The sequence below is a fragment of the Bombina bombina genome, chromosome 3, assembly GCF_027579735.1.
Source record: "Bombina bombina isolate aBomBom1 chromosome 3, aBomBom1.pri, whole genome shotgun sequence".
In the NCBI taxonomy this organism is placed as follows: Eukaryota; Metazoa; Chordata; class Amphibia; order Anura; family Bombinatoridae; genus Bombina; species Bombina bombina.
The window spans coordinates 426,825,863-426,848,639 of record NC_069501.1 but is presented as its reverse complement, the minus strand read 5'-3'; the positions used below and the strand labels follow the sequence as shown (position 1 = coordinate 426,848,639).

The window sequence follows — 22,777 nt, the reverse complement described above, 5'->3', positions numbered from 1 at the left end:
AGCAAACCTAATCGCATTTTCTCAAGTGCACTAACCCGACATGAAATATTAATATTTTACATCCCATTGTTCTTAACATACCAGAATATGTTCTGTTTATTCATAAATACATATTTCTACATATATATGATGTTTTTTTGGATATGGATATATATATATTTATATATATGTGATTATATATAGGTATAGCTATATAAAGATACAAAGAACATATTCCATTATGTGAAGAACATTGGAATGTGAAACATTTACAGTAAATACACACTTTATTAAATATACATATTGCATAAATATGATTTTACATGTCTATTTATGTATAAATATGCATCTTTGTGTTTATATGTGTTTTACTATCTATTTATGTGAAGAACATACAAATGTAAAATATGTCTACATATGATTATATATATAGGTGGCCCTCGGTTTACAACGGTTCAATTTGCGCCGTTTCAGAATAAAGCCCTTTTTTTTTTGCTATTGAAAAGCATTGAGTGCTATTGAAAGCATTAGCACATGCATACATTAAAATAGCCAGTAGGTGGAGCTGTCCACTTGTGTTTCAGCAAACACATGCAAAGAAAAGCAAGCCAGACATGATCAATGGATCAGCTTTCAAAGGAACAAGATCTAGCAGCCACTTCCCTTAGCCGCAGACTCAATGCAGAGAACTGTTTGTAGAAAAAGGTAAGTAAAAAACGTTTTTGTTCATTAAACTTAGTTTGATGATGATACAGTCTGTTGTGTGATTAAACACAGGCAGGCTAATCAGTGTATAACCAGACCTGAGCAATGGAGCCGTTTTTTAAAGGAACAAGATCTAGCAGCCACTTCCCTTAGCTGCAGAAAAATGCAAGTAAAAAAACGTTTTTCTTCATTAAACTTAGTTTTATAATGATACAGACTGTTGTGTGATTATTTTGTTTTTGTTCATTAAACTTAGATTGATGATGATACAGTCTGTGTTTGTGTGATTATTTTATTAGGTGCGGTTTAGCAAACGTTTTTGTTTATTAAACTTAGTTTGATGATGATACAATCTATTTCTCCAACATTGGTGTGTCCGGTCCACGGCGTCATCCTTACTTGTGGGATATTCTCTTCCCCAACAGGAAATGGCAAAGAGTCCCAGCAAAGCTGGTCACATGATCCCTCCTAGGCTCCGCCCACCCCAGTCATTCTCTTTGCCGTTGCACAGGCAACATCTCCACGGAGATGGTTAAGAGTTTTTTGTAGTTTTATTCTTCTATCAAGTGTTTGTTATTTTAAAATAGTGCTGGTATGTACTATTTACTCTGAAACAGAAAAGGATGAAGATTTCTGTTTGTAAGAGGAAGATGATTTTTTAGCAGACAGTAACTAAAATCGATTGCTGTTTCCACACAGGACTGTTGAGATGAAGTAACTTCAGTTGGGGGAAACAGTTAGCAGTCTTTTCTGCTTAAGGTATGACTAGCCATATTTCTAACAAGACCATGTAATGCTGGAAGGCTGTCATTTCCCCTCATGGGGACCGGTAAGCCATTTTCTTAGTTAAACATAAAAGAATAAAGGGCTTCAAAAAGGGCTTAAAAACTGGTAGACATTTTTCTGGGCTAAAACAATTGCTTTACTAGGCATATTATGCAGATTCTAACTAATTATTGGTATTATAATCTTGGGGAACGTTTAGAAAAACGGCAGGCACTGTGTTGGACACCTTTTTCAGATGGGGGCCTTTCTAGTTATAGACAGAGCCTCATTCTGGGACTGTATAGGGGTTAAATGTAAAAACGGCTCAGGTTCCGTTAATTTAAGGGTTAAAGCTCTGAAATTTGGTGTGCAATACTTTTAATGCTTTAAGACACTGTGGTGAAATTTTGGTGAATTTTGAACAATTCCTTCATACTTTTTCACATATTCAGTAATAAAGTGTTTTCAGTTTGAAATTTAAAGTGACAGTAACGGTTTTATTTTAAAACGTTTTTTTGTGCTTTGTTGACAAGTTTAAGCCTGTTTAACATGTCTGTACCATCAGATAAGCTATGTTCTATATGTATGAAAGCCAATGTGTCTCCCCATTTAAATTTATGTGATAATTGTGCCATAGTGTCTAAACAAAGTAAGGACAGTAATGCCACAGATGATGATATTGCCCAAGATGATTCCTCAAATGAGGGGAGTAAACATGATACTACATCATCCCCTACTGTGTCTACACCAGTTATGCCCACACAGGAGGCCCCTAGTACATCTAGTGCGCCAATACTTATTACCATGCAACAATTAACGGCTGTAATGGATAACTCCATAGCAAATCTTTTATCCAAAATGCCTACTTATCAGAGAAAGCGCGATTGCTCTGTTTTAAACACTGAAGAGCAAAAGGACGCTGATGATAACTGTTCTGACATACCCTCACACCAATCTCAAGGGGCCATGAGGGAGGTTTTGTCTGATGGAGAAATTTCAGATTCAGGAAAAATTTCTCATCAAGCTGAACTTGATGTTGTGACATTTAAATTTAAATTAGAACATCTCCGCGCACTGCTTAAGGAGGTGTTATCTACTCTGGATGATTGTGACAATTTGGTCATTCCAGAGAAATTATGTAAGATGGACAAGTTCCTAGAGGTTCCGGTGCCCCCCGACGCTTTTCCTATACCCAAGCGGGTGGCGGACATAGTAAATAAAGAGTGGGAAAGGCCCGGCATACCTTTTGTTCCCCCCCCTATATTTAAGAAATTATTTCCTATAGTCGACCCCAGAAAGGACTTATGGCAGACAGTCCCCAAGGTCGAGGGGGCGGTTTCTACTCTAAACAAACGCACTACTATTCCTATCGAAGATAGTTGTGCTTTCAAAGATCCTATGGATAAGAAATTAGAGGCTTTGCTTAAAAAGATTTTTGTACAGCAAGGTTACCTTCTACAACCAATTTCATGCATTGTTCCTGTCACTACGGCAGCGTGTTTCTGGTTCGAGGAACTAGAAAAATCGCTCAGTAAAGAATCTTCGTATGAGGAGGTTATGGACAGAATTCAAGCACTTAAATTGGCTAACTCTTTTGTTTTAGATGCCGCTTTGCAATTAACTAGATTAGCGGCGAAAAATTCAGGGTTTGCTGTCGTGGCGCGCAGAGTGCTTTGGCTAAAGTCTTGGTCAGCGGATGTGTCTTCCAAGACAAAATTGCTTAACATTCCTTTCAAAGGTAAAACATTATTTGGACCTGATTTGAAAGAGATTATTTCAGACATCACTGGGGGAAAGGGCCACGCCCTCCCACAGGATAGGTCTTTTAAGGCTAATAATAAGCCTAATTTTCGTCCCTTTCGCAGAAACGGACCAGTCTCTAATTCTGTATCCTCTAAGCAAGAGGGTAATATTTCACAACCCAAACCAGCCTGGAAACCAATGCAAGGCTGGAACAAGGGTAAGCAGGCCAAGAAGCCTACCACTGCTACCAAAACAGCATGAAGGGATAGCCCCCGATCCGGGACCGGATCTAGTGGGGGGCAGACTTTCTCTCTTTGCTCAGGCTTGGGCAAGAGATGTTCAGGATCCTTGGGCGCTAGAAATAGTTTCTCAAGGTTATCTCCTGGAATTCAAGGAACTACCCCCAAGGGGAAGGTTCCACAGGTCTCAATTATCTTCAAACCAAATAGACAGGCATTCTTACATTGTGTAGAAGACCTGTTAAAGATGGGAGTGATACATCCAGTTCCAATAAGAGAACAAGGAATGGGATTTTATTCCAATCTGTTCATAGTTCCCAAAAAAGAGGGAACATTCAGACCAATTTTGGATCTAAAGATCCTAAACAAATTTCTCAGGGTACCATCGTTCAAAATGGAAACTATTCGAACGATCCTACCTACTATCCAGGAAAATCAATTTATGACTACCGTGGATTTAAAGGATGCGTACCTACATATTCCTATCCACAAGGAACATCATCAGTTCCTAAGGTTCGCTTTTCTGGACAAGCATTACCAGTTTATGGCACTTCCATTTGGATTAGCCACTGCTCCAAGGATTTTCACAAAGGTACTAGGGTCCCTTCTAGCGGTTCTAAGACCAAGGGGCATTGCAGTAGTACCTTACTTGGACGACATCCTGATTCAAGCGTCGTCCCTGTCAAAAGCAAAGGCTCATACGGACATCGTCCTAGCCTTTCTCAGATCTCACGGATGGAAGGTGAACAAAGAAAAAAGTTCTCTGTCCCCGTCAACAAGAGTTCCCTTCTTGGGAACAATAATAGATTCCTTAGAAATTAGGATTTTTCTGACAGAGGTCAGAAAATCAAAACTTCTAAGCTCTTGTCAAGTACTTCATTCTGTTCCTCGTCCTTCCATAGCGCAGTGCATGGAAGTAATAGGATTGATGGTTGCAACAATGGACATAGTTCCTTTTGCACAAATTCATCTAAGACCATTACAACTGTGCATGCTCAGACAGTGGAATGGGGATTATACAGACTTGTCTCCGACGATTCAAGTAGATCAAAAGACCAGAGATTCACTCCGTTGGTGGCTGACCCTGGACAATCTGTCACAGGGAATGAGCTTCCGCAGACCAGAGTGGGTCATTGTCATGACCGACGCCAGCCTAGTGGGCTGGGGCGCGGTCTGGGAATCCCCGAAAGCTCAGGGTCTATGGTCTCGGGAAGAGTCTCTTCTCCCGATAAACATTCTGGAACTGAGAGCGATATTCAATGCTCTCAGAGCTTGGCCTCAACTAGCAAAGGCCAAATTCATAAGGTTTCAGTCAGACAACATGACGACCGTTGCATATATTAATCATCAGGGGGGAACAAGGACTTCCCTGGCGATGAAAGAAGTGACCAAGATAATTCAATGGGCGGAGGATCACTCCTGCCACTTGTCTGCGATCCACATCCCAGGAGTGGAAAATTGGGAAGCGGATTTTCTGAGTCGTCAGACATTCCATCCGGGGGAGTGGGAACTCCATCCGGAAATCTTTGCCCAAATAACTCAATTATGGGGCATTCCAGACATGGATCTGATGGCGTCTCATCAGAACTTCAAGGTTCCTTGCTACGGGTCCAGATCCAGGGATCCCAAGGCGACCCTAGTAGATGCACTAGTAGCACCTTGGACCTTCAACCTAGCTTATGTATTCCCACCGTTTCCTCTCATCCCCAGGCTGGTAGCCAGGATCAATCAGGAGAGGGCCTCGGTGATCTTGATAGCTCCTGCGTGGCCACGCAGGACTTGGTATGCAGACCTGGTGAATATGTCATCGGCTCCACCATGGAAGCTACCTTTGAGACAGGACCTTCTTGTTCAGGGTCCATTCGAACATCCGAATCTGGTTTCCCTCCAACTGACGGCTTGGAGATTGAACGCTTGATTTTATCAAAGCGTGGGTTTTCAGATTCTGTAATAGATACTCTGATTCAGGCTAGAAAGCCTGTAACTAGAAAAATTTACCATAAAATATGGAAAAAATATATCTGTTGGTGTGAATCTAAAGGATTCCCATGGAACAAGATAAAAATTCCTAAGATTCTATCCTTTCTACAAGAAGGTTTGGAGAAAGGATTATCTGCAAGTTCTCTGAAGGGACAGATCTCTGCTTTATCTGTTTTACTTCACAAAAGACTGGCAGCTGTGCCAGATGTTCAAGCATTTGTTCAGGCTCTGGTTAGGATCAAGCCTGTTTACAGACCTTTGACTCCTCCCTGGAGTCTAAATCTAGTTCTTTCAGTTCTTCAAGGGGTTCCGTTTTAACCCTTACATTCCGTAGATATTAAGTTATTATCTTGGAAAGTTTTGTTTTTGGTTGCAATTTCTTCTGCTAGAAGAGTTTCAGAGTTATCTGCTCTGCAGTGTTCTCCGCCCTATCTGGTGTTCCATGCAGATAAGGTGGTTTTGCGTACTAAGCCTGGTTTTCTTCCGAAAGTTGTTTCCAACAAAAATATTAACCAGGAGATAGTTGTACCTTCTTTGTGTCCGAATCCAGTTTCAAAGAAGGAACGTTTGTTACACAATTTGGACGTAGTCTGTGCTCTAAAATTCTATTTAGAGGCTACTAAAGATTTCAGACAAACATCTTCCTTGTTTGTTGTTTATTCTGGTAAAAGGAGAGGTCAAAAAGCGACTTCTACCTCTCTTTCCTTTTGGCTTAAAAGCATTATCCGATTGGCTTATGAGACTGCCGGACGGCAGCCTCCTGAAAGAATCACAGCTCACTCCACTAGGGCTGTGGCTTCCACATGGGCCTTCAAGAACGAGGCTTCTGTTGACCAGATATGTAAGGCAGCGACTTGGTCTTCACTGCACACTTTTGCCAAATTTTACAAATTTGATACTTTTGCTTCTTCGGAGGCTATTTTTGGGAGAAAGGTTTTGCAAGCCGTGGTGCCTTCCATTTAGGTGACCTGATTTGCTCCCTCCCTTCATCCGTGTCCTAAAGCTTTGGTATTGGTTCCCACAAGTAAGGATGACGCCGTGGACCGGACACACCAATGTTGGAGAAAACAGAATTTATGCTTACCTGATAAATTAATTTCTCCAACGGTGTGTCCGGTCCACGGCCCGCCCTGGTTTTTTAATCAGGTCTGATGAATTATTTTCTCTAACTACAGTCACCACGGTATCATATGGTTTCTCCTATATATATTTCCTCCTGTCCGTCGGTCGAATGACTGGGGTGGGCGGAGCCTAGGAGGGATCATGTGACCAGCTTTGCTGGGACTCTTTGCCATTTCCTGTTGGGGAAGAGAATATCCCACAAGTAAGGATGACGCCGTGGACCGGACACACCGTTGGAGAAAGTAATTTATCAGGTAAGCATAAATTCTGTTTTTATTAGGTTTATAATGTTGTTTAGCATTTAAAGTTTTCATTTCAAAGCTTTAAAAATAATGTATTAGGTGTTACTTATGTCAATTTTGAGAGGGGCCTGGAACCTAACTCCCTCACTTCCCATTGACTTACATTATAAACTGGGTTTCAATTTACAACGGTTTCGATATACAACCATTCCTTCTGGAACCTAACCCCGGCGTAAACTGAGGGCTACCTGTATACATGTCTGTAAATACGTATATACAGTACATATATAAATACATTTGTACACACATATAAATACACCACACACACACATCTATCTATATATATAAATATATAAAACAAAACAAGTCTGCACTTACTGGATTTTTTACTGCAGTATATTTATTCCAATGTGATGTTTGAAAACATTCCCCTTCCTCAAACAAAGTGCAAATGTACAAACTTATATAGTGCTAAAAGTCCTTAGAAATTACTCCAATCCTGATTTATGCCAGCAACTGTTGGATAAATTAGAGACAGGTTTATACAGAAGGGTTATTCACCAAAACTCCTAAAGGAACTCAGGACTTACATACAACAAATCAAACGAGCGCGGCCATTATCTAAAAAAACTGCTCCTGAAGACAGAGAAGGATGTACTACCTTTATTATCCCCTATACACCACGGATTAAAACGCTCCCACATTTGGTACAGAACCACTGGGAAATACTGTCTACAGATTGCACCTTACCACTGACAGATGTTCCAAGGGTTACTTACAGGAGAGGACGCAACTTAAGAGACCTGCTGCCCAACACTGATCCTGTTCTAAGCTTTAGAAAAAACACATGGTTACAACCGAGCGAGTTGGGCTCTTTCAGATGTATATCGTGCACAACATGCAATGCAATGATCCCATAGGCCACGTTCAGACACCCCCACAGCAATCAAAAATATCAAATTAAACATCATCTAACATGTACCACAAAATTTGTAGTTTACTTATTACATTGCTTGTGTGGCATGTTTTATGTGGGCTGCTTGATACCAGTGTATTTAGTAGCTTGACAACATGCATCCCACTTGACGTAAAGCCTACAAGTAAATAGATAGGCTTCAGTCATAACAACCAATGAGCCACAACACAACAGACACTCCCAAGCATAGGGCGGTTTCTGGTTCACATATACGGCTCAAATACAATCACTTCCGCATTATGGAATGTATAATACATTTAATGCGGATGATCCACATACAGCGTGACACAGAACAGTCAGTGGGCCATTACTATTTGTTACAGAGCACATAGGCGCTAGAGCATACACATATGGTGTATTTTCTTTCATCTGTAAAAGTCATATGTCTAGCTTGTCATATGGTAAAACAATGTATGCGGAGGTACAACTATCTTAAAACAACACCTCATCAAATTTTGAATTTTTTATTTTTTCTTAAACATGAAATGCACAGAGATGTGTTCATGATATACATTTTACAAGATTAGGCCTTATATAATAAAATGCCTCACATAGACTCTTTGTTCACATATGATCAAGTGGCAGAAATGTCTTTCACAATACATATTCGTTTTCACCATGTTTGTTTACTTAACCATGACAACCAAGATGAGGTCACTTCCTGAATGTCAATTTCCAGTGGGGGTTCTTAACACACAATATAAGCTTGTACATTTGCACTTGCACTTTGTCTGAGGAAGGGAAATGTTTTCCCAAAAACGTCACATTTGAATAAATATACTACAATCATTAATCCAGTGAGTACGGACTTGTTTTGAGTATTTTATAACGTGGTTGACTTTTGTCACCCTGTTAAGCTGCAGAGGAGGTGAGAGTGCTTTTCCCTAATGTTTTGCATATATATATATATATATATATATATATATATATATATATATATATATATATATATATATATATATGAGCCCTTCTAACTTTTGATTGCAATTTAAAAAAATAAAAAATATTAAATGGTGTTATTATGATTGTAACTGTACTTTTAAATTTATTTTTAATGTTTTGTGCAACTTTTTATTTGAGCGTAGCAGTTAATTAGAGCTCCAAAGTTGCACGTTCATTTTAATTGCACTCAAACAATCGCGTTTACCTTCAACTTGTAATACGAGCGATACATCCGACACGTGGAATCACGCGATAAACCCGATATTGCTTGGGCACAACAGTTAGCGCACCACTCGTAATCTGACCCATACAGCTAGATTACAAGTTTTGAGCACTATCCTCATCCAGCCGGTGAAGTCCTCATCCAAGCGGCAAGAAGTCTTCATCCATGTGGCCTCTTCGATCTTCATCCACCTGGCAAAGTCCTCATCCAAGCAGAAAGAAGTCTTCATCCAAACGGCATCTTCATTCTTCATTCATCCGGCGCGGAGTGGGTCCATCTTTAAGACATCCGGCATGGAACGTCCTCTTCTTATGGTTGTTGCTGGAATATTAAGTTTCCCTTTAAATGAGGTCATCAAAGATGGCGTCCCTTACATTCCTATTGGCTGAAATATTTCTATCAGCCAATAGGAATTAAAGGGAAAAAAAATCCTATTGGCTTTTGCAATCAGCCAATAGGATTGAGCTTTCATCCTATTGGCTGATCCAATCAGCCAATATGATTGAGCTCTCATTCTATTAGCTGTTCCAATCAGCCAATAGGATGAAAGCTCAATCCTATTGGCTGATTGCAACAGCCAATAGGATTTTCCCCCCTTTAATTCCTATTGGCTGATAGAAATTTTTCAGCCAATAGGAATGTAAGGGACACCATCTTGGATGACGTCACTTAGAGTGAAACTTCATTTTCCAGCGACGACCATAAGAAGAGGATGCTCCACGCCAGATGTCTTGAAGATGGACCCGCTCCACGCCGGATGGATGAAGATAGAAGATGCCGTCTGGACGAAGACTTCTTTCCGCTTGGATGAGGACATTGCTGGCTGGATGAGGATGGATGTGCGGACTTAGATAACTGTAAGTGGATCGTCGTGGGTTAGTGTTAGGTTTTTTTAAGAGTTTTTTGGGTGTTTTTTTTTTAAAGTTAGGGTTTTGGGCAATGTAAAAGAGCTAAATGCCCTTTTAAGGGCAATGCCCATCCAAATGCCCTTTTCAGGGCAATGTTTAGCTTAGGTTTATTTAGATAGGTTTTTATTTGGGAGGTTTGGTTGGGTGGGTGTTGGTTTTTACTGTTGGGGGGTGTTTGTATTTTTCTTACAGTTAAAATAGCTGATTTCTTTGGGGCAGGCCCTTTTAAGGGCCATTGGCAGTTTAGTGTAGGCTAGGTTTTTTTTTAATTTTGCGGGTGGGGGGGGGGGGTTATTTCGATAGGGCTATTAGATTAGGAGTAATTCATTTTTATTTTTGATCATTTTGTTTTTTTATTTTTTGTTATTTAGTGTTTATTTTTTTTAATTTAGTAAATTGTATTTTATTAATTTAATGTATTTCATTTTATTGTAATGTTAGTTTGTAGTGTAAGGCAGGTTAGGTTTCATTTTACAGGTAAGTTTGTATTTATTTTAACTAGGTAGTTAGTATATACTAACTAGTCTACCTAGTTAAAATAAATACAAACTTACCTGTGAAATAAAAATAAAACCTAAGATAGCTATAATATAACTATTAGTTATTTTGTAACTAGCTTAGGTTTTTTTTTACAGGTAAGTTTGTATTTAGTTTTAAATAGGAATTATTTAGTTAATAATTGTAAGGTTTATTTAGATTTATTTTAATTACATTTAAGTTATGGGGTGTTAGGCTTAGGGTTATGTTAGGCTTAGACTTAGGGTTAGGGTTACGTTAGGGTTAGGATTAGGGGTTAATATATTTATGTAGAGTTAGTGATGTGGGAGGTCAGAGGTTTAGGGGTTAATAATTTATTTTAGTATATTTAATTGTGGGGGCTTGCGGTTTAGTGGTTAATAGGTTTATTATAGCGACTTTGTGGGCAGACAGCAGATTAGGGGTTAATAATTTTAGTACTTGCGATGCGGGAGGGCGGCTGTTTAGGGGTTAATAGGCTTATTATAGTGGCGACGATGTCGGGGAGCGGCGGAATAGGGGTTAATAATTGTTTTTAGTGTTTGCGATGCGGGAGGGCCTCGGTCTAGGGGTTAATAGGTAGTTTATGGGTGTTTAGTGTACTTTGTAGCAGTTTAGTTATGAGTTTTATGTTACAGCTTTGTAACGTAAAACTCATAACTACTGACTTTAGATGGAGGTACAGATCTTGTGGTTATAGAGTGTACCGCTCACTTTTTGGCCTCCCAGGCAAACTCGTAATACCAGCGCTATGGGAGTTCCATTGAAAAAGGACTTTAAAAGTGCGGTACTGACGTTGCGTGACGGCCAAAAATGTGTGCGGTACACCTATTCTAAACCTAAAAGGTGGTGGACAAGTAAAGGAGCAGCGGTCTTATGGGGCTCTGAAGCAGCTTCCACTGCTTAATAAATGGAGCCCATGATATTCAGAGTATAAACCTCAGTTTGAAATATTTAATAGAACTCTTTTAAGAGCTCTATTAAATATTTAAAACTGGGGTTTATACTACGAGGCCCAAAAGTGGTCATTTTATGACATGATGCCTTCTAGTATTATAGACTTGTGTGAGACAGGACAAAATTTACAAACACATACATTGAGGGCCCTATTCCTGTGGGAATTTACAATCTAGAAGGGTAGGAGGTTGGGAAACAGGAGGTGAGGACTGCAAGATTGAGAAAGATGTTAATGCAGAGTTAGATGAGGGAAATATTAGGTAAGTGAAATTAATTTATTATTGAGTTGGGTGGTAGGTTTCTCTGAACAAAAAAGTCTTCAGGGAACATTTAAAGGAAGAAAGATTAGGGCAAAGCCTGACAGCACGAGGGAGAGTGTTCCAGAGGGTAGGTGCTGCCCGACAGAAGTCCTGCAGTCTAGCATGAGAGGAGGTGATAGTTGCGGATGCAAGGAGCAGGTCATTGTTGGATCTTAGTGGGCGGGCTGGAGTATACTTGTGTATTAGAGAGGATAGGTAGAGGGGAGCGGCGTTGGTGAGAGTTTTGTATGTAAGGGTGAGAATTTTGAATTTAATTCTGCTGTGAATGGGGAGTATATAACCAACCTCTCAGTGCTGTATGCCCAAGAGTGGTTTCCTGAGTCCTATCTAGAAGGTTAAATTGTGTACTGGCATTCTAAATAAATGTTTTCTACTATATCTGACACATATGTTTTAATTTTAATGCACAAAATGTTTTGAGATTATTATTATTGCTTAAATGTGCAAGAGAAAGGATTTATCATGAAATTAAAATTGATTGGTATTGTGGAATATTTGGGAAAATAATAATAACGATTGTTACATTTAGATAAAAGATAAGAGAATTATTTAAAGTATTATATACATTACATTATCTGATAAGCCTGGTGAATTAATACCTTTCAAGGCAGACAGGTTTTTTTGGCAATTTAAACTGTTTTATTAAAATAGTGGGGAGGATTTGCAGAGTGAGCATTTGCAGGGTGAGCATTTGCAGAGCATTCCATCTTTCTAAGCTCCCATCTTTCCAAGCTCCCATCTTTAAGTGGCAGCACTAAGAATTATACAAGAATTGAACAAGATTTAAATAAGATTTGAGTCAAGCAAATTTTTTTCATTTCAAAAACAGTCTTTTGCACTTTATGTTCTGGTATGTTTTCAGGACTGCTTTTCCTTTTAACAGTCTCATGCCTACTCCACAGACATGCTCACATGCTTATACCTTATCCTTCTCCACATGCAGTTTATATAGGCCCCTCTATCCTTTATTCTATATACCTTAGCTCTCATAAACTACTTTCTATTTTAAAATCAATGTCACTAAACTGCACCACCTCACAGAAATACCCCCACTGCTATAAATCTCATTCTCACCTACTCTTACTTTCCATCTTGCTGCTATTAGCATCAAGCAACATCTCACCAAATCCTGGGCCCACCCACATTCCCACCATTAACCAATCACGCACTCCTTATAGAAACTTTAATAAAAGTAACACATATAACCTCATTTCCATCCAATGCATCCCATACGCACACACTCTTTCACTTGTGCACTCTGGAACTCTCATTCTGTCTGCAACAGACAGTTTATATCAAATGCTTTCACCCTTTTAGCAATAACCGAAACCTGGCTATACTCTTCTTTAAACCGTTTCAACTGCTGCTCTCACACATGGTGGTCTCCACTTTAGCCATACCCCAAGGCCAGGTGAGAAACATGGTGGCAGTGTTGGGACCCTGTTCTCACCCTCCTGCACTTATCAGTACCTACCTTCATTCCCATCTCTCTCCTTCTCCTCCTTTGACGTCAACTGTATTCGTCTGTTCTCCCCCCCTCTCTCTCAGAGTGGCAGTCATCTTTTGCCCTACTGGACCGACCTCCCAATTGCTTGACAACTTTGCTGCCTGGCTTCCTTACTTTCTCTCTACAAATATATCAACCATAATTCTTGGTGACTTCAACATTCCCATTGGCAACCCATCTGCCCCTGCTGCCCCTAAACTTCTTTCACTCACATCCTCCTTTGGTCTCTCACAATCCATCTTATTCTCTACTCACCATGATGGACACTCCATCGACCTGGTATTTTCCTACCTCTGCTCTATATCTGACCTCACCTGTCTCCCTTTTCCCATTTCAGACCATCACCTGGTTACCTATAATATTAATGCAACAGCTAAACCCATTTCTCCATCCTGCCCCCGCACCTGTAGAAATCTACACGCTGTGGATCCCCTCCATTTTTCAAAATTCATACAAGATCTCCTTCCTCACACTTCCACTATAACCTGCCCTGATCTTGCTACAGCCCTCTATAACAAAACTCTCTCCTCTGCACTAGACACACTTGCCCCTCCCTGACTGCGTAAAACATCACACTGTCAGTTACAGCCTTGGCACTCTCAGCAAACACGCTATTTGCAAAAATGCTCCTGTACTGCTGAGCGTGTCTGGAAGAAATCTCACTCAGAACCTGATTTCATACACTATAAGTTTATTCTTCGTTCATACACTTCTGCCCTTCACTTAGCCATGCAAATCTACTTCTCTGCTCTCATATCTACTCTTTCCTCAAACCCTAAATGACTCTTCTCCACCTTTAATTCTCTCCTCTACCCACCTGCTCCACCCCACCTGTCTGTCTTTAGTGCTCAAGACCTGGCAGACCACTTTTTAAACAAAACCCTGCCTAACCCACTTCCTGTCCACCAACTCCTTGCTTGACCACCTGCAATCTGGATTCCGCCCCAAAGACTCAACTGAGACTGCCCTTACCAAGGTTCAACACAGTTGACCACCTCCTAATCCTACAGACCGTTAGCTCTTTTGGCCTCTGTGACACTGCTCTTTCTTGGATTCACTCCTATCTTTCTCACAGGTCTTTTTCTGTGCCATTTTCTGGCAAATCCTCCTCCCCGATGCCTCTGTCTATTGGAGTACCTCAAGGATCTGTTCTGGATCCTCTACTCTTCTCCATTTATACTTCTTCACTGGGTAAACTTATCAACAGTTATGGCTTCAAATATCACCTCTATGCTGATGACACGCAGATCTACCTCTCCACCCCTGCTCTCTCTCCCTCTGTCCTTTCTCATGTCAGTGACTGCTTATCTGGTATTTCTTCCTGGATGGCCTCTCACCACTTAAACATTAACATGTCCAAGACTGAACTCCTTCTAATCCCCCCTCAAGTTCTACGCCGACTTCTGACTTTTCTATTCCTGTTATCGGCATCACCATTTCCCCATCGCCCCAAGTCCGCTGCCTCGGAGTTACACTTGACTCAAATCTATCCTTCGTCCCCCACATCTAGTCGCTGTCTTCATCCTGCCGCAACCACCTATGCAATATTTCCATGATTCGCCCTTTTCTGAGCGCTAACACCACAAAGCAAATAATCCACTACCTTGTTATTTCCCGACTTGGCAACTGCAATAACCTACTATCTGGTCTTCCTCTTTCCCTCCTCTCCCCCTTCAATCCATCCTAAATGCCTCTGCCAGACTAATCCACCTTTCCTGTCGCTCTGTATCTGCTGCACCTCTCTGCGAGTCCCTTCATTGGCTCCCCATTCAAAGCAGAATTAAATTAAAAATTCTCACCCTTACATACAAAGCTCTCACCAATGCCGCTCCCCACTACCTATTAATCTCACTCATCTCTAATCAACAAGTATGCTCCAGCCCACCCACTAAGATCCAACAATGACCTTTTCCTTGCATCTTTGACTATCACCTCCTCCCATGCTAGACTGCAGGACTTCTGTCGTGCAGCACCTACCCTCTGTAACACTCTCCCTTGTGCTGTCAGGCTTTGCCCTAATCTTTTTTTACTTTAAATGCTCCCTGAAGATTTTTTTGTTCAGAGAAGCCTACCACCCAACTCAATAATAAATTAATTTTACTTACCTAACATTTCCCTCATCTAACTCTGCATTAACATCTTTCTCAATCTTGCAGTCCTCACCTCCTGTTTCTCAGATTGTAAATTCCCACGGGAATAGGGCCCTCAATTCCTCCTGTATGTGTTTGTAAATTTTGTCCTGTTTCTTACAAGTTTTACATTATTGTTTTATTTAAATGAATTGTATCCATGGACAGCGCTGCGGAATATGTTGGCGCATCATAAATAAAGTATAAATATTATAATAATAATAATAATAATAATAATAATAATAATAAACCTAGAAACAGTAACAAACCAGAAAGGCTAGAGAAAAGTACTCTCCTAAATAGAAATGCCAATGGAATAATCCCCTAACCCATTCAGTGAAAACCTTAGAAAGACCCTCATAAGAGATTTCTAGCTGCCAAGAAGCTCTTAGAAAATCTATAAAAAAATGAAAAAAAAGAAAAAGGATTGAAGGATGAATGGGTGGAAAATTATCATTAGAAAAAAAGCCTGTCATATTTGTTCCCTCTACTATACTTTGGGATTAAACTTCAATCATAATTCAAGCAGCCAAACAAATAATGGACTGCCCAAATTATTACAGTTAGCATTTAGTCCCCCTATGATTGTGATCACTGGAAAAAACACACTGACAATATTGTCTTTGGATTAGATGATTTTAAGAGCAGAGACTCATATTTTGCAATGACTTTCTTTTACTACTCAATGCAGCTGTTCATAGAAACAATACAACTAATAAATGAATGAAAAGACAGAAATCAACACATTGAAAAAACTTCTTAATGAGGAACAAATTGACCAATCAGAGAGCCAGTCACAACCATAAAAGGACCAATGAGAAATGCAGCTTCCTCTTTATTTTGCTGCTCATTCAAGATAAGAGCAAAAGTATTTTCTAATAAACTATTTGTTTAATATTATTTATTGTGTTTATTATCACTATTATTATATTTCTTATTGTTTTGTATTTATTTTATTGATTTTTTATTATTATTATTTTTAGCAGATCCCATTTTATTATAGTCTCTAAGTTTACTTGTTTCTCTCTTCCATTTCAATGTTCTCCTTTGATTTGTTCCTTGTCTCTCCATTTATCCCCTTTGCTATTTTACCTGCTATCCTTTATCCGAATGTCCACTTCCTACTGTTGCTATTGCCGAGTGCCAACCTAACTCTAACCCCCTGAAGATCACCCTACCTTGAGTCATCTTCACCCAGCCGGGCACAAGTGGTCCTCCAGACGGCAGAAGGCTTCATCCAGATGGCATCTTCTATCTTCATCCTTCTGGAGCGGAGCGGGTCCATCTTCAATCCAGCCGACGCGGAGCATCCTCTTCAAATGAAGTCCTAACAAAGAATGAAGGTTCCTTTAAATGACATCATCCAATATGGCGTCCCTTGAATTCCGATTGGCTGATAGAATCCTGTCAGCCAATCGGAATTAAGGTCAGAAAAATCCTATTGGCTGATGTAATCAGCCAATCAGATTAAAGTTCAATCCGATTGGCTAATCCAATCAGCCAATAGGATTGACCTTGCATTCTATTGGCTGTTCCAATCATTGGCTGATAGGATTCTATCAGCCAATCGGAATTCAAGGGATGCCATCTTGGATGACGTCATTTAAAGGAACCTTCATTCTTCGTTAGGACTTCGTTTGAAGAGGATGCTCCACGTCGGCTGGATTGAAGATGGACCCGATCTGCTCCGGAAGGATGAAGATAGAAGATGCCACCTGGATGAAGCCTTCTGCTGTCTGGAGGACTTCTTCTGCCCCGATCGGATGAAGACTTCTGCCGTATGGAGGACCACAATTTCTGTAATTTAGTGTGGGGGGGGGGGTTCCTTAATTTAGTTTATTTAATTTAATTGTAATTAATCGTAGGTAGTTTAGGTAATTAATTTAATTATAGAGTAGTGTTAGGTGTAATTGTAACTTAGGTTAGGGTTTATTTTACAGGTCAATTTGTATTTATTTTAGCTAGGTAGTTAATAAACAGTTAATAACTATTTAATAACTATTCTACCTAGTTAAAATAAATACAAAGTTGTCTGTAAAATAAAAATAAATTCTAAAATAGCTATAATGTAACTATTAGTTATATTGTAGCTATATTAGGGTTTATTTTATAGGTAAGTATTTAGTTTTAAATAGGAATAATGTAGTTAATGACAGTAATTTTATTTATATTTATTCAAATTATATTTAAGTTAGGGGGGGTTAGGGTTAAACTTAGGTTTAGGGGTTAATACATTTAATATAGTAACGGCGACATTGGGTGCGGCAGATTAGGGGTTAATAAATGTAGGTAGGTGTCGATGATGTTAGGTATGGCAGATTAGGGGTTAATACAATTTAACTAGTGTTTGTGAGGTGGGAGTGCGGCAGTTTAGGGGTTAATACATTTATTAAAGTGGCGGCGATGTCCGGTCGGCAGATTAGGGGTTAAAATTTTTTTTTTAGTGTTTGCGATGTGGGGGGGCCTCGGTTTAGGGGTCAATAGGTAGTTTATGGGTGTTAGTGTACTTTTTAGCACTTTAGTTAAGAGCTTTATGTTCCGGCGTTAGCCCATAAAACTCTTAACTACTGACTTTCAAATGCGGTAGGAGTCTTGACAGGAGAGGGTCTACCGCTCACTTCTTCCAAGACTCATAATACCAGCGTTAGGCAAATCCCATTAAAAAGATAGGATACGCAATTGACGTAAGGGGATTTGCGGTAGCCTCGAGTCGCGGAAGAAAAGTGAGCGGTACACCTGTACCTGCAGGACTCGTAATACCAGCGGACGTTAAAAAGCAGCGTTGGGACCTCTCAACGCTGCTTTTTAAGGCTAACGCAGAACTCGTGATCTAGCCGTTAATTTCCTAAATGTGTTCTGCCTCCAGTGGTATAACATTTTCACTTCATTATTATTTACACTTAGACAAATATTTTTGTAAATTTGATTTAATTTTACAATAATTAATTCTAAAAATTATTTATCTGATAGAGCAGTAGAAAATATAAATGACACTAAATTAAATTCTTTTATGTCTCAAATTATTCATTAAATTAATACTTAGTATAAGTAAGTTAAAGGTCTGATAAAAAGCCTATTAAAAGAAAGGTTTCTTTTACTCCAGCATCTAAGCATGCAATTAAAAAATCTAAATCTAGTCAGCATGTTTCTGATTATGTACTTTCTAACATTGGGAAGAAAACAAGCATTAACCCCTCTACTCCCAAGAGGTCACTAATGGGAGAAAAATCTGCAAAATCAAAAATAAGTCTCGGTCATTACTCTGACGATGAAGTCTCTTTGAGTGAGGACGCCTCACAAAACATTTCTAACAAATATTCACCATTTGATTCAGTTAGGGCTGGCCCAACATAAAAGGGACCTCAATATATATTAAACCCCAAAGACAGAGCTTTTAATAGTGAAATAACTATTCCTACAATTTAAAGAGTACAAGAAATGTACCCTCAGTCATCACTGAGAGTTGAGCTGTTAAATTGTTGGATGATGATAAACTAGATAAGATAAAGATAGGCAAGCACATGTACTTTACAGTTTACAAATGGATCATGGTTTGAAGACTACCTGAGCAGTTTTTTTTTTAGCAAATTCCCTTAAAAGAGACCTCAATTTATATATTAAACCACAAAGAGCCTTTGATAGTGGAATTACTATTCCTACAATACTAAAATATAACTATGACAAGCACAAAGTGTGAACAAAAAGCGTTTAGACTACATTAAAGAGATTATTTGTTGTGGATTTTACTTTTAGAATTTTTTTGAAATGCTCTTAAAGGGACACTCAAGTCAAAATTAAACTTCATGATTCAGATACAGCATGTAATGTTAAACAACTTTCCAATTAACTTCCATTAACAAAATGTGCACAGTCTTTTAATATTTACACTTTTTGAGTCACCTGTTCCTACTGAGCATGTGCAAGAATTCACAGCATATACGTTTATGCATTTGTGATTGGCTGATTGCTGTCACATGATACAGGGGGAGTGGAAATAGACATAACTTTCCAATTTATTTTTAAAAAATATACTACTCATTTGAAGTTCAGACTAAGTGCTATTGCACTGTCTTCTTATCATGCATTTGTTGATTATTAGTGATGTCGCAAATAGTTCGCCGGCGAACATAGCATGTTCGCGTTCGCTGCGGACAGCGAACATATGCGATGTTCGGTCCGCCCCCTATTCTTTATCATTGAGTAAACTTTGACCCTGTACCTCACAGTCAGAAGACACATTACAGCCAATCAGCAGCAGACCCTCCCTCCCAGACCCTCCCACCTCCTGGACAGCATCCATTTTAGATTAATTTGGAAGCTGCATTCTTAGTGAGAGGAGGGACAGTGTAGCTGCTGCTGATTTAATAGGGAAATCGATAGCTAGGCTAGTGTATTCAGTGTCCACTACAGTCCTGAAGGACTCATCTGATCTCTGCTGTAAGGACAGCACCCCAAAAAGCCCTTTTTAGGGCTAGAACATCAGTCTGCTTTTTTTTTTCCTGTGTAATCTAATTGCAGTTGCCTGCCTGCCAGCGTGTGTGTCAGCCTCACAGCGTATACTGTGCCCACTTGCCCAGTGCCACCACTCATATCTGGTGTAACAGTAGTGTACATTTAAAAAAAACAAACACTTTTTTGACTGTGAAATAATAGCAGACAGCTGCCAGTACCCAAGATGGCCGCCAATAAGGCAGATGGGGAGGGTTAGAGAGCTGTTTTGGGGGGATCAGGGAGGTTGAGGGCTAAGGGGGGATGCTACACCACTGCATATGTAAATATGCTAAAAAAAAATAAAAACAATTTTAAAAACCTTTTATTTTAGTACTGGCAGACTTTCTGCCAGTACTTAAGATGGCGAGGACAATTGTGGGGTGGGGGAGGGAAGGGAGCAGTTTGGGAGGGATCAGGGGGTCTGATGTGTCAGGTGGGAGGCTGATCTCTACACTAAAGCTAAAATTAACCCTGCAAGCTCCCTACAAACTACCTAATTAACCCCTTCACTGCTAGCCATAATACACGTGTGATGCACAGCAGCATTTAGTGGTCTTCTAATTACCAGAAAGCAATGCCAAAGTCTTATAAGTCTGCTATTTCTGAACAAAGGGGATACCAGAGAAGCATTTACAACCATTTGTGCCATAATTGCACAAGCTGTTTGTAAATAATTTCAGTGAGAAACCTAAAATTGTGAAAAAAAAATAAGTTTTTTTTAAATTTGATCGCATTTGGCGGTGAAATGGTGGCATGAAATATACCAAAATGGGCCTAGATCAATACTTTGGGTTGTCTACTACACTACACTTAAGCTAAAATTAACTCTACAAGCTCCCTACATGCTCCCTAATTAACCCCTTCACTGCTGGGCATAAAACACGTGTGGTGCGCAGTGGCATTTAGCAGCCTTCTAATTACCAAAAAGCAACGCCAAAGCCATATAAGTCTGCTATTTCTGAACAAAGGGGATCCCAGAGAAGCATTTACAACCATTTATGCCATAATTGCATAAGTTGTTTGTAAATAATTTCTGTGAGAAACCTAAAGTTTGTGAAAAAAGTGAACATTTTTTTTTTATTTGATCGCATTTGGCGGTGAAATGGTGGCATTAAATATACCAAAATGGGCCTAGATCAATACTTTGGGTTGTCTACTACACTACACTTAAGCTAAATTAACTCTACAAGCTGCCTACATGCTCCCTAATTAACCCCTTCACTGCTCGGGCCATAAAACACGTGTGGTGCGCAGTGGCATATTAGCAGCCTTCTAATTACCAAAAAGCAACGCCAAAAGCCATATAAGTCTGCTATAATGGCATGTCTGGCAACACAGTGTTGGGGCAAGGGTCCTTCTGACACTGATACCTGGTCTGCAAAGCATGGTCAGGGCAGGTATATCACCTACACTGCGCACTGTAAAGCGGGCGTAACCCTTACACTACCTGATCGATACAACATCATACCTGATGTTTTAAAGCATGTTATTCCAAACAATTTAGGAATTTTAGGTGATTTATGCCCTTTATGGATTAAAACCAGACTCTGCATCAACTATGTAATTTTCCATGGGAGTTTTGCCATGGATCCCCCTCCGGCATGCCACAGTCCAGGTGTTAGTCCCCTTGAAACAACTTTTCCATCACTATTGTGGCCAGAAAGAGTCCCTGTGGGTTTTAAAATTCACCTGCCTATTGAAGTCTATGGCGGTTCGCCCGGTTCGCCGGTTCGCGAACAGTTGTGGAAGTTCGCATTCGCCGTTCGCGAACCCAAATTTTTATGTTCGCGACATCACTATTGATTATACAAATCTACTGTATTGACTGGTCCTTTAAACAACTGCTGATACATTATCTAGATTGTAATAGATTTACGGAAAGTCCTCCTGTGTAATTTTTGGTAGACCATTTTGTACTAGATAATCTCTTATATTTTGACTTAAAGTGAAGGTAAATTTACCTTGTTTTCAATCTCTTATATAGTAATATCTCCCAAATAAATATGACTTTAATTTATCGATTTGTCTAATTTGGCTTATAAGTAAAGTTATTGCCATTGTAAAACATTTTCTGAAGCTTGAGTAAATCAACCCCGTTTTTTTTTTTTTTTTTTCTATGTTGGTCACGTATTTTTTTTTCAAACCAATTGAAAATCTGGCCGTTAGACGGCCATCACTCAACGTCATCCACCCCCTTGCTCTTATGCTCATGCGGTATTGCTTGTTTCAGAAGCTAGGAATCCATGCTCGCTCCCGTTTTGCACATGCACATTGGTTGGAGTCTATGAATTCCAACACTACCTTATCAGCTGCTTATAGAACGCTCTGATACGGACAAGTACAGCACTTGACTTCTAAAACTTTCACATTAAAATCAAAGATCAGAATTATCAGCATTTGAGCATCAGTTTGCCACTTAATGCATGTGCATAATAGTGTGAGATTGCCTATTAGCGGATGCGCAGTTCAACTGAGCATCGCAAACACGCTTTTGAGAGACGTATAGAGCGGGTGGGACCGCTCTATATGTCAGAGACAAAAAAAACCCAGGAAATAGGGTTTGGGAGGAGTCATCATCGTAACGGTACAGATTTTTATATATATATATTTGGAGAAATATAAAATCAATTGAGAAAATAACTTAGTGATTAACTTAATAAGGTAATATTAGCAAATCTAATGAGGTCTTCGAATTGCAAAAACTTTACCTTCACGTTAAGTATTCTGGCCAGCATGCTGGATCATCTGAAATGTTATCTGGAGGACGTGTGTTGGGATCTGTAATCTGTTCTTCATCTACTTGATGAAGAACTAGACTATCTGTACTGCTTCATCTACTTGATGGAAAGTAAGCTATACTGGAGTGCCGTAGCCAGGGAGATCAACCCCAGAAACGGAAAGTGCATGAAAAAGAGGCAGGCACTACTCGGGGTATAAAATGCAAAAAAATAGGCCTATGATTAAGCGCCACTAGGGGGTGCGAAACGCGTCAGGTCATTTGCCCGTCTGTCTGTGTGTTTCTACCTTTTTTAA

General features: G+C 39.6%; 1 protein-coding gene across 1 annotated transcript in view; it reads left to right on the top strand.

Moving 5' to 3' along the window:
- The first annotated feature begins 618 nt into the window (after positions 1-618).
- LOC128651680 (uncharacterized) overlaps positions 619-22,777 on the top strand; it is a 60,764-nt gene continuing 38,605 nt past the window's right edge. The window contains exon 1 of the transcript XR_008401159.1: positions 619-684. The gene's annotated coding sequence lies outside the window, so the exon portion shown is untranslated. The remainder of the gene's footprint in view (positions 685-22,777) is intronic.